The sequence below is a fragment of the Marmota flaviventris genome, chromosome 3, assembly GCF_047511675.1.
Source record: "Marmota flaviventris isolate mMarFla1 chromosome 3, mMarFla1.hap1, whole genome shotgun sequence".
NCBI lineage: Eukaryota > Metazoa > Chordata > Mammalia > Rodentia > Sciuridae > Marmota > Marmota flaviventris.
This window is the reverse complement of record NC_092500.1, coordinates 42,537,616-42,550,463: the sequence shown is the minus strand read 5'-3', so window position 1 is coordinate 42,550,463 and position 12,848 is coordinate 42,537,616. Positions and strand designations below refer to the sequence as shown.

General features: G+C 40.5%; 1 non-coding gene across 1 annotated transcript; it reads left to right on the top strand.

The window, feature by feature from the left end:
- Positions 1–12,080: 12,080 nt before the first annotated feature.
- Trnae-uuc (transfer RNA glutamic acid (anticodon UUC)) lies at positions 12,081–12,153 on the top strand. Its single transcript has one exon. It is a non-coding gene; the product is annotated as a tRNA-Glu (tRNA).
- The last annotated feature ends 695 nt before the right edge of the window (positions 12,154–12,848 follow it).

Genomic DNA, 12,848 nt, shown 5'->3' with positions numbered 1-12,848 from the left:
CTCAGGTGCCTTGTAACACCAGGCCCACATATATTTGGTTAGCCAAGACTCCCTGGAAAGTCACATAGCAGGAGAAAAAAATAAATAAACACTACTTTTTTATACATTCCACAGAGAATAAAAATGCAACTGATTTAGACCAGGAGTAAGCATTATTTCTCACCATTGCACACAGAACACAGCAGTGCCCATCTCCTTAAAAATATAGATGATTGGGGCTGGGGATGTGGGTCAAGTGGTAGCACGCTCGCCTGGCATGTGTGCGGCCGGGGTTCGATCCTCGGCACCACATACAAACAAAGATGTTATGTCCGCCGAAAACTAAAAAATAAATATTAAAAAATTCTCTCTCTCTCTCTCTCTCTCTCTCTCTTTAAAAAAATATAGATGATAGGTAGGTAGATAGATATGAATGATATGTATATATAAATAAAATATATGTATATAGATAATATATAAATTATATACATAAATTAGTTGTGGTATCAAGCATGAGTTGTGGTATCAAGCTCAACCAGCATTTTAATTAATAAACCATCCAAATAAATAATATTCTTCTCTATTAAGAGTAAGGTAACAATAGATTTCTACTTTGAGACCTCCCTACCCTTAAAATAATCATATAAATCAGGCTGAGGGTGTGGCTCAGTAGCAGAGCGCTTGTCTAGCATGTGTGAGACCCTGAGTTCAATTGCCAGCACAAAAAAAAAAAAAACTAAAAAAAAATCATATAAATTCATTTTTTAAAATCCTTTTTTTTTTTTTTCTCTTTTTAGGTAAAGAATTGGTTAGACTTAGCAAAATATGTAACTCTTATATATACAGCTTGATGAATGTTTACATATCTAAATACCCTATTACCACCATACAGATGAAAACAGAATATTCCCTTCCACCCAGAAATTTTCCTCTTCTCTCCAAACCTGCTTGGTGCGGTTTTTAATGGTAAACACACTTTAATCTTTACATTTTACTGACTTCCTCTAATGGGAATATTTGATTAAACAGAACTTTGACCATTTCCGGGAGAAAGGAGAACTAGCATTTATCATGTAAATGTAATGTCAAGCACTTTGACATTCCATGCAGATCCTGTTAGTCAGGTGTAATCATCCCATTAGCCAGTGAAGAGCTTGGGCTCTGAGAGTTTAAGGGACCTTCCAGTGTCTTACTGCCTGTTGGTAACTGCAGAGACTGGGGGATTTTCTCCATTTAATCACAATGCCACAGAATACAACTTTCTGCCCTTTGTAAGGGCTTCTTTTAGTTTGGGGTTGTGGTTGCTGTTTTTCAGCCAACTTTCATTTATTTATGACCAATTATGTAAAAATAATACAGATGAATTAAATCAATTAAAATTTTTCAAAAATGTTTATCTGTTAGATAAACTTAAAAGCTCATCTGTTAATATCGAATATATCTTGATTTAAAAATAAACAGAAAGATAGTCCCTATATTCTCACCAGGCTTTAAAAATGAAAGGTCTTGCTTTTTTACCTCTTTGGGATAGATTTTCAGTTCAAGTTCCAATCCAGTAATAAATAATTAGTGTTAACTAGGCTCTTTAAACAAGCAGCAGTTCATAATCCACCTGGTGCTCTAGACCAGGAATCAAGGGGGAATCACACTGGAAGAGCAGCGATTTTATGAGACTCTGCTTAGGAATCCTTAAGGAAAGATTCTTGTAACTTCACAGCTTTGTGACCAAGTGTCCTTGTTTGGAAACCCCTCAGTCCCAGGCAAACAAGGCAGGCTGGTCAACCTACTGCACAGTTACTGCTTCTCAAAGTATACCAATAAACTATTGATTTTGGTCCCTGAGATTTCAAAAGATGTTTAGGAAAGTGGATAAGATCATAAATGCAAATTATATCACTTTGTTCACCAAAAAAGTACTATTTTAGAAATAATATATATGCATCTGTTTATATATACACAAGAAATGTACAGGGTACAAGGTACATGGGTACAGGGTCACACACCTGTAATCCCAGAGGCTCAGGAAGCTGAGGCAGGAGGATCACAAGTTCAAAGCCGGCCTCAGCAAAAGCAAGGGACTAAGCAACTCACTGAGACCTTGTCTCTAAATTTAAAAAAAAAAAAAAAAAATACAAAATAGGGCTGGGGATGTGGCTCAGTGGTTGAGTGCCCCTGAGTTCAATCCCAGGTACACTCCCCTTCTCGCCCCCCCCCCCCCAAAAAAAAAAGAAGACTAGAAGAGAAACACAGAACCAAAGTCCATTGCTTCCAGGGAGAGTAACTCTGAGAAGAACGGTGATGTCTCATAGCACACCCTTTTGGAGCCATTTAAATTAAATAGATACATATGTACACATGTGTATTACACTAATCCATGTCACTAAAGCCTACTCCTCAGCAGGCCTCCAGGGGCTATAGTCTGAGAGATGGGGAAGGAACAGAGAGGATTGCAAACACCCTCCGCCTGCTCTACCAGCTTTGTCTTAGCCATTTTACATCTTGGCTCCTTCACAAAATAACAGGTTTTATGGTGTTTTTAAAGTCTGAAAACCATAACACTAATCCCTTTACTTACAATCTGTAAATAGCAACTCGTTTTGAGCAGTCTTTTACAGAAGAGGAACACCAATGTCTGCTGCAAAGCCCAGGACACTAAACCAAAGGAATCAGGTTCAAATCCTAGGTCCACACCTGCTTCCTACATGGACATGAGCAAGTTCCTTCATACCCTCTCAGTCTTATCACCTTCATGTGCTTCTAAACATTTCTTTATATCTTCTTAGCTTTAATATCATCATGTGTTTTCCAAAAGTGTGTGTGTATGTGTGTATGTGTGTGTGTGTGTGTGTGTAATATCAGCTCAGGATTAGTGTGTTAAAATTATAGTACTTATGAATGTAACCAGCATTGTGCCCCAGGACACAGTACCCAAATACTCAATAATTGTCTAATCTGGAACTGAGTCTCAGTGTCAAAAAGCATTCATGTAGTCGCAGTGCCCAGGTCTATGAATGTTTCCACATAGAGCATCCCACCCCATTCCAAGCTCAGTGATCAACTGCAGACCACATGGAAAATTCTATCGCTGAGGTCAGATCTTCCAGAGGCCAGGGTTGAAGCCAACTACAGGCTTAATCTACTCTGAGTACAATAGTTTCGGGCTGTCCTCCAGGTATAAGAACGGACACTGAGGTCATAAAGCAAAATGGTGGGGTGTATGAGAGTCAGGGAGATTGAGGAGAGGAGGGATGGTCTGCAGGCCACCTGAATTACTGTGCTGGGTGGGTGGAGCAGGGTTGGTTCTCCACAAGATAGGACACGTGTGACCAGAACCCTCTCAGGAACTCTGATTCAGATGAGGAAGAAGCAGTGTCCACAGAGACTGAGGGTGGAAGGATACAGAGAGGAAGAAAATGGACAGTGTCATTGAGGAGACCCAGCCCCAGAAACACTGCCAGTGAATAAAGACAGAGGCTGTTACTTTAGCATCACAATTACCAATGCTCAGCACACACATATCCCACAGGAAGATGATGTCCTTGAGGAGCCATGTTAGTGAAAGCCAGCTTGGTGCTCTACCCAAGAGCTGTATCTAATACCTGCCAGAGTCATGACAACCATGGGGGGAGGGTCCACCCACAGTGGCCTGGGAAGGCCCACTGAAGCAGCACTGCTGATCTGGGAAACCCTTGGCCACAGCCCTGGGCAGCCATATGGGTTATGCAGTGGCCCTTGTCCCATTCCCAGTCTTATCAAGAACTCCAGCTTCTAGGCAGTTCCAATTTCAACAACAACCAGTTGGCAAGCATTTATAACCATTTTCAAGTCAACTAGGGCAAAACTTAAACAAATTCAACAGTGACCATCCCCTTAATCAAATTTTACCTCCTCTTAGCCAAACTGAGTTAACCAACACTAGATGATGATATAATTTATCTCTCAGGACCCCATCAGGAGTAAAAAAAAAAGTTGCTCTTAATAATTAAACCAGGGCACAAACTGGGTCATGTAGTTGCGCCCTACACTTTCTTGTTCCTCTTTAAAATCACTGACTGGTGGCCAAGGATTGATCCTCCCCCACAGTTCTGGGCATCACTGAAATCTACACAAGAAAGAATCACTTGTATTCATTCCCAGGCCTGTTCATGCCTATTGTATTTGCTATTAGTTATCAGAATTACATAACTGTACTAAATATTACATAAACTGGTAAAATATAAATGTAAAAAGAAAAGGTTGTTTCTGTAACAATTTCATTGAATGTCTCAAAACACTCAAAAGTGATATGCTTTTGAATGTGGGTACACCATAAAAGGTTGGAAGAAAATACATTAAAGTCTGGACAGACCTCACTCAGTGTACTGCTTAAGTGTTTTTAAAATCTTGCTCCACTTTAAAGAAATTGAAACTGGATCTTGTAAATGATGCATGACGAGGGTGGTTTATGTAAGAATGAGGACATGGAACTCCAAACAATGAGCTCATGGCAAGAAAAAGTTGGACCTTAGTGAAAGATTATCCATGCATTTTAAACTAAAAGGTTTTACGTGTGTGTGTGTGTGTGTGTGTACCACATATATATACACACATACACTTTTTGTAATTCTCCTTTTTAGAAGATTTTATCAATTAACCAATCAACAGCTATTCTCTACCTGACTGACCAAAATTACAATGGTTCCTCCATCTTCATACTCAACCCAGTCTTATAGAAGGACAACTCTTGACAACAAAGGATGTTTAATATCACACCACAAAAATTATTTCAAAGCAAACTCATTCATCACACTTTATTTATGTGATGAGTCTCAGGGAGGGAAATTCTACCCCTGAGTAAAAGAACAACTTAGGGAAAATGAAACTAGAAACATCTGCCGTTTGGCAAACAATGCTTCTGGGCAATGTAAATTTGTATAGGAGTTTGCATAACCATAATTTTCTATCATAAACAAGTTATGGCACAATAAGAAATTTTTATAGAAAATGAAAAGGGAAAATCACTTACTGCCAAAGCACATAGGATTTAACAAGAGGAAGAAGTGCTCAGGGGTGATAAATAAAGGAGGCAAAGAACATGGAGATCATTGTCGTTAAAAGCAAATTAGAAGTCAGCAATTTAGCAGAGGTATGTGAGGCTGAGGCTGGAGGAGGTGACGGAGGAAGAGGAAGTCGGCAGGTTACTGTAGTGTGGAAAGAGGAACATGATGCCATCTTACCCAGATGCTTATCACAGTCCTCATTAGAAAATCATGTGCTTATTAGAGAAATAAATCCACCTCTGTTCACAGCACCATGAAGAGGATGTGAAGAAAATAATGATGATGGTGATAATACCACCACAATGCTTACTGTCAGGCACTGTTCAAAGGGCTTTATATGTGTTCATTCACTTAACTAAAGCGGTGAAAATTTAGAAAGGAGTGGGAGAGAAGATGAAAGAAATAGAAAATTGATTCTATGAGGATACTGGTCCTCAGAGGACCAGATAAGGAGATAATAGTTTATATTAGGACAAAAGAGATCTCAGAAGAGACTAAGCTGGGTATTGTGACTTCAGAAGGCCATTTTCCTAGCAAGGGAGCTGAGGTATGAGGAAGTCAGGGGACAACGGAGGCTGATAGGCTAAATCCAAATTGACAAGAAGATGGCCCAAGCTGACCCCCTGCTCTGGAAGGAAAGCCAAATCCAAAATGCCAAGCCAAGGGGCCACAAGACAAGGTTGCCAGGTCACGAAAGCTGAGTCAATTCATGGGATGGAGCAAAATCTACTGAAAGAACACATCAAGGCTACAAGGCACGGTCTGGAAAAGCCAGCTGCAAGCTGTGTTGATGCCAGCAGACTGCCCAGGACTCAGACTCCATCTTTTGCCATCACCCAGCCCTCTATAAGGTAGTCCTGCTTGTAAACTGTTACCCAATGCCACAATTTTCCAGGAAATTTTACTGGGCTAATTAAGTCAATGATTTCTTTAAATGATTCAGTTACTCATCCTCTTATCTAAAAACAGATTTTGGACAACAGGGTCCCAATGTGTCTTACCAATTTTAAGATTCTGTGAAAACAATGTGGGAGAGATCAAAGAGAAGAAGGTGAACCAAAGGATGGGAATAAGAATTTTAAATTGCCACTGATAGAGGTCAGTTCTTACGTTTTAATATGAGTGGTCCACCTAATGTGGGAGCCAATGAGAAATCACATAGTCAGCCTAGCACAGAGGTGCTAAAATAGCAACCTGTGTGGAACAGGTAGATGGGCATTACCTTGAAGTCTGTAAATATATGTTCCCAGACCAGTCTGTAAATATATGTTTCCCCAAGACCTACTAAATCAGAATCTCCCAGGGTGGAGCTGGCTGTCTCTACTTTTTAAAGTTCTTCAGGTGTTTCTGACGTGTAAGTAGACTTGAGAACTTTCTGACTTTGTAGACACTCTCAGTGTCCAGTGCCTAAAATGAGTGAGGGCTTTTTGCCCAGGTACCTGCTCAGGATCCTAGGACATCAGTGTTGGTTAGTTCCATTTATTCAGATATTTTCACAAAGTAGGAGAAGAAGTTCTTAACTCTGGACCTGATGATGGAAATGAGACAATGTTAAGGGAATACAGTCCCCTATGATGAAAGGAATTAAATATACCTTACTTACAATTACGATAAGCAGAAATACATACAGGAAAATATTAATCACAGGTATAAATGTCCTCTTCTTTAAGATACTGGTGAAGGCTTTAGAAGGGCCACTTGGAAGAGAAACTCTGTGGTCATTTGTATCCAAATCTGCATCTTCTTTTATCATTTTAATTCTTATAGGTCTCCCGGCCCCCACTCTGCTAATTCCTATTGTCAGTGCCAATATGCTGATGTAAAGAACTCTCAGCTTTTTGTGTCTGTAATTACTCAAAATCCAATACCTAATATACAGGGTTTTTTTTCCACTTAGGTCACCAACTATATTTCCATTGCTGTTTCTGCCTATACTCCTAATTGTTTTTGTGCAAAACTACACAATGAAAGAAACGTCAAAAGGTATAGCCCTCTACCTGACTCCATATGAATGGAACTGTGTCCAGCTCAGAGCTTCAGATTCTTTCAGCATCAGGCAGACAGACAGATGAGACAGAGTTCGGCTCTCGACTGAGTATCTATCTAACCTTCATCACTATTTGCAAGTACCACAATACACTATAAATGGTTCCCTTATCTCACATTTATCACAAGATATTAGAAATCTGTTTTTAATTGTTTATCTCTATGATGAGTTGTAACAGGTCTAGGAGCACAGGGAGAATCTGTATTGTCTACTGCTGAATCACCTATACCTACCTTGGTGCCTGGCTTATATAATGCTTCATGAGCATTGTTGAATGAATGGATTGATAAATAGCTGTTTCCTGCTCTTACCACAAAGTATCACCTATAAAGATACTACCTGCCCTTGAGCCACCACAGAACAGAAACAGGATCACAACCATCTGTATGTATGTCCTCAATCCAGAGCTCAACGGCTGGCACACAGTAGTTCTGTAGCAAATGTTTGATGAATGAGTGAACGACCTACAGCAGAATTGACCAACCCATGTGATTCACTGCTTTGTTGTTCAATACATTTTACAAAAGAGTTGCCTAAGCTTGTATGTAATCTGAACCAAATCAGAGGATTCAGCAAACATTCTCTGAACATGAATAGTCTAGCTTGTGAAACAGCCGAGTATCTAAACATTTCCAGCTTCCCAAGAGTACACAGACTAAATAATTTGCAATCAGGAATTGTCCTTATTAGGAAGATTAGTACTCAGAGAATCCAATTCATACATTATTAAACCCAAGGAAAAATATATGTCCATTTGCCAGATCCATGGTTTTCTTATGGCATCACTGGAGATGAGTCAAGACCAAAAAGGTCATCAGGGTCAGAAATATAATCACAGATTTCCTGCACAGCTGAAAGCTGAGAAATAGGGTTTGAGAATTGAGACTCACAGCCCAAATGTTCCTTCCCCCACTTCATTCCCCTCAAATGCACTCAATCAAATGAAGTTAGATTACTCAGACTATAAAAAGCAAGACTTTCCTGTTTCCACTTTCAAATATAAAACAGTCACCTTTAGGAAATAAAACATGAATCACAGTTAAATAAACACTCTATTGTTAGTGAGTCAATAAATGTAGATCACCTATGTACCTATAAAGACAATCTGAAAGAATGTGAGGTGTAGAATAGCAAAATAAAAATTAGAGCTAACATCTTTTGAGCATTTTGCTGTTTGCCAAGCGTTGTACCAGTTATATGGAATACGTGATGGTTAATTTCAGGTGATAGTTTGACTGAGTTAAAAATACCCAGATGGCTGGCAAAACATTATTTCTGGGTGCACCTGTGAGGGTTTTTCTAGAAGAGATAAGCATCTGAATCAGGTCACTGAGTAAGAAAGACAGGGCCCAGAAAGAACAAAAAGGCAGAGGAATGATCAATTTGATCTCTTTGGGCCTGGGACACCTACCTACTCCTGCCTTTGCACACCAGAATTCCAGGTTCCCAGGCTATTGACCTCAGAATGAAGCTTATACCATGGTTCCCTGGTTCTTAGAGCTTTAAACTCAGAATGCATTACACTACTTGATTCTCCAATTACCCAGCTTGCAGACAGCATGTCAAGGATTTCTCGGCCTCCCTAATCATGTGATCTAATTCCCATTAAAAATCCCCTCTTATATTTACATGTGTATATCCTATTGGTTCCTTTTCTCTAAAGAATCCCGACTGACACAGAATATATGTCATTAAATCCCCACAATAACCCCAGAGGTAGATTCTATTGATATCATCATTTTTAAAATAAGGAAACTGATAGACATAAAAGTTCACTAACTTTCCCAAGAAAAGATGCAAACGATGAGGCCAGGATTCAATCCCACACAAATGAAAAAATAGAAGTCCAAGCTCTAGCTCTGGCTTTGACCTTCTGGCTCCAAGTTCCCACTTCAGCTTCTACTTTGGCTATTGATTAGAAAAGCAAGTCTACTTCATTACAATGATGGTGAGATGTTTCTGTGCACATTAGGGTTGAGGCCTGAGGGTTGAGCCTGAGTTGCAACCCAATTTCATAAAGAATGCTTGTTAGCAGGGGCCACTTATTAAGAGGGCTATCTAAAAGTTTTGATATCAATGTTTTGTCTGTATCCAGTACACATTCCTACAGGGAAAATCAAGGCCAGATTGGTTCCTTGGAGCATTTGAGGACCAAAGACAAGACTTGCAGGTATATTATTCTGTGTCACCTTTTAGGTGAGCTTAATGGAACAGATAACAGATGCTATCAGCTCCATCCAGCACAAACCTAACTCCCTCACTGCAGGATGGCTGCTGGGACAGGGTTCACCTATTGGGGCTACCCAGAGACAAGATTACAATCAGAGCAGTGTTCATAGAAGTAATGGATATTGTAATAAACTGGAGGCTTCAAGGTATGTGTGAATCATGACTAAAAAACCTACCTTTGTTAAGTGATTCTTGTTGCCCCAAAATGTAACAAAGATTAGTAATAAAGTTCTCTGTTCTCAAAATATAAGAGTTCTTTGTTCTCTGTTCTAAGACAAGGTGTTTAAAAAGTCCAAAATGTCTTCTGACCCTCCAATGAGTGATTTTATATAAGTGACCCTTAGGAGAAAGTTAGAAATAACTGGACAGGTATTTGGGGACTAGGGCTTGAGAGAGGCAAGTAATATTATTCCCAGTCTCTTTTCTCTCATTTTGCTTCAGATTGATTATATTTTGACCCTTTCCCATGTCTATAGGACATGGACTACATGGAGCTGGAGGTACCACTTGTACAGATTTCACTAACTTCAGGAAAACTTCCAATGGTGTTCACTGTTTTTTCTCTTCTTCTTGGACTCAAACTGAAACAGGGGCTTTTCCTGGATCTCAAGCCTGATATCTCCTCTTGCAGAGCTTAGGTGTTCTCCCCTCCCTAAGTGCATGAGACAATTTCTTACAATAAATATCTACAAGTACATAATGAGTGACTGTGGATTCTATTTCTCTGGAGAATCCTGACTAGTACATTTCCCTTGCACTTCAGGCTCTCACACCACCCATGACCCATGGCCACACCTTTGGACCTCGTTATCACCTGGATCTAAAACTCATCACCCCATCCTGACTATGACTTCCTATCCCTTCAGCTCCCTGAGTCCTTGACACCCACCACACCCTGTCTTTGACTCACTGAGACCTCCCATTCTTGACCAACTTCTAATTAAGGCCCTCCTCTACCCACTTCCTGCCCTACCTGCCAGGGGCCCAGGTCCATCGTTCAGTGTCTCTTGTCACTATACTCAGCTCCCTTGCCCACAGCTAGCCACTTTCACCCAGCAAAATCCAAATTCTGGACCAACCCCATTGCCTGCCTACCTTTTCCACCTTAGAGCCAAGATGTTCAGTGTTCTTAGTGAAAATTAGAAAACCCCACATTCTCCTAATGACGTCGACCTCACCTACAACACTCTTTCTGGTTTCTCTTCCCCTAACTCTGTGTTTATTTTCATTCTCTATTTGGAATTCTTTTCCCACCTGGCCCCAAGGTTTGGCCTCCAGCCTCCTCTCTCCACATACTCTTTCTGGATGATCTCATGCATCCTCACACTTTACACTTCCCCTTTTGTCCTGATTACTCACTGAACCACATCACTAGCGCTGGTTCTGCTCTAAATTCCAGATCCAGTTGTCTCCTAGGCAGCTACAGACCCTCCAAACTCCACATCCACAAAAGGAGCTCTTATCCACCTTTAAACACCCTAACAACCTGTTGGTGTGTGTGTGTGTGTGTGTCTTAGTAACTACGGATCGAACCCCAGGGGCACTTTACCAGTGAGCTACGCTCACAGCCCATTTTATTTCTTTTATTTTGAGACAGGGTCTTGTTAAATTGTCTAGGCTGGTCTTAAACTTGGATCCGCCCACCTCTGCCTCCTGAGTAACTGGGATTACAGTTGCGCACCACCATACCTGACTGCTCTTCTTGTACTTCCTATCTCAGTAAATTATTCTTATATTTTTTATCTCAATAATTGACAACACCACCCACCTAGTTGTTCAAAAGAGAAAATTAGGACTCACTCTTATAGGGAAATTAAATTCTATGTGTTGATATTTCTTACATATCTTCTTATTGGTGCCCTTGATATGGTTCCTTACTTTAAGCCTCTGTTGTTTACTCCTCTGGACTTTGCCCTTCTTTTGCCCTTCATTTGCCCTTCTCAAATCCACAACAAGCTTTCTAGCCATTCATTCAATAACTATTTTTGAGGGTCTGCTGTGTGTCAGAAATGGTTTTGGGACTATAATGAGAAACAAATACTGTCTTTGTGGGACTTACTCTCTCTTCTCTCCTTTTTCTAAAGAATAAATCTGGTATTCCTCCCTTAGGTACCTGGGCCTGGGGCCAGAAACACTTGGCTTTCAGCCCATTTCCTCCATTGTACCACGCATGCTTGCTCAGGTTAACCACCCTGTGCTTGTGCTTGTCCATTGGTAAAACAAGAAGAGTGAGAGTGACCACATCCAGGGCTGGTAGTTATTGATACACATGGTGGTGGGCAGAGGTACTTTATATCTGGTGTCAATTCTGATTTGATGGTAACTAATCTTGAGTGTGCCATACTAGTTGTTAAATATTTTCACATCACCCTTCTTACCTCATAGGGCGGGCATGAGGTTGAAATAAGCTAATGTATGTGAAATGCACGGAATAGCAGTGGCACTGAGAGGTGCTCAATCAATATTAGCTGAATTCAATTCAATAGGGATTCCCCAGCCCATGGGATACAGAGCCACTTCTTGCTACATGATCATCTTCCCTTCTGCTCCAGCCATACTGAGATCCTTACTTCCCTGAATAGGTAAATTTATTTTTTCTTACTTTTGTGCCTTTATATACACAGCTCTCTCTGGGGATATATCTCCATGCCCAGCACCCCCATCCCCCACCCCAACCTCTTCTGTTTCTACATACAAATACACTCATAAAAACCTGGAAAATGACCACTCTTGAACACTCGGGTATGTTTTTAAGCTAATCAGATTTAAATACTGCATTTTGGGCTGGGGATGTAGCTCAGTTGGTAGAGTGCTTGCCTTTCATGCACAAGGCCCTGGGTTCAATCTCCAGCACCCCCCACCCCAAAAAAAACCCTGCATTTTAAATATCTCCAGGAAGCCATTTCTTATGTCTGACATGGCCCCCACCTTAGGTGCACTGCCATGGTCACTTGTTGGCAAGCATCTACTGCTGTGGCCTTCCCTTTGAATAGTCTTACCCCTCCTTTTCTGGGAAATGGTTCACCTCCCATTACCCATTCTGTGTGATTCTGCTGTGTCTTCAACCACAGTTTGCTGCCCTCCAATTACATGATCAAGATTTAACAAATCAGTAACTCATGTTCCAATGACAGTAATTGACCCAAGAGGTGGACTCAAGTTTAGCCAAAAAGAGTCCTTGCTTTGCATGGTGGTGCAGCCTGTAATCCCAGCAACTTGGGAAGCTAAAGCAGGAGAATCACAAATGCAAGGTCAGCTTCAGCAAAGCAGCAAGACCTTGTTTCAAAATAAATAAATAAAGGAGTGGGGATATAGCTCAGTGGTAAGGCAGCCCTGTGTTCAATTCTCCATATCAAAAAAAAAAAAAAAAAAAGGAGTCTTGCTTTGGATTGTTTTAACTGAGGGTAGCAAGGAAGGGGTCCCACTGTCTTTAGAGTCACAAAAGTAGAAGGATGTGACACTGAGGTTATTTATAGCCACAATCTCCATCATAAAACTAAAGAACCCTTTTATGTTCTTACAACACATTAGGCTTTGGTCTATCAAAGTCCACT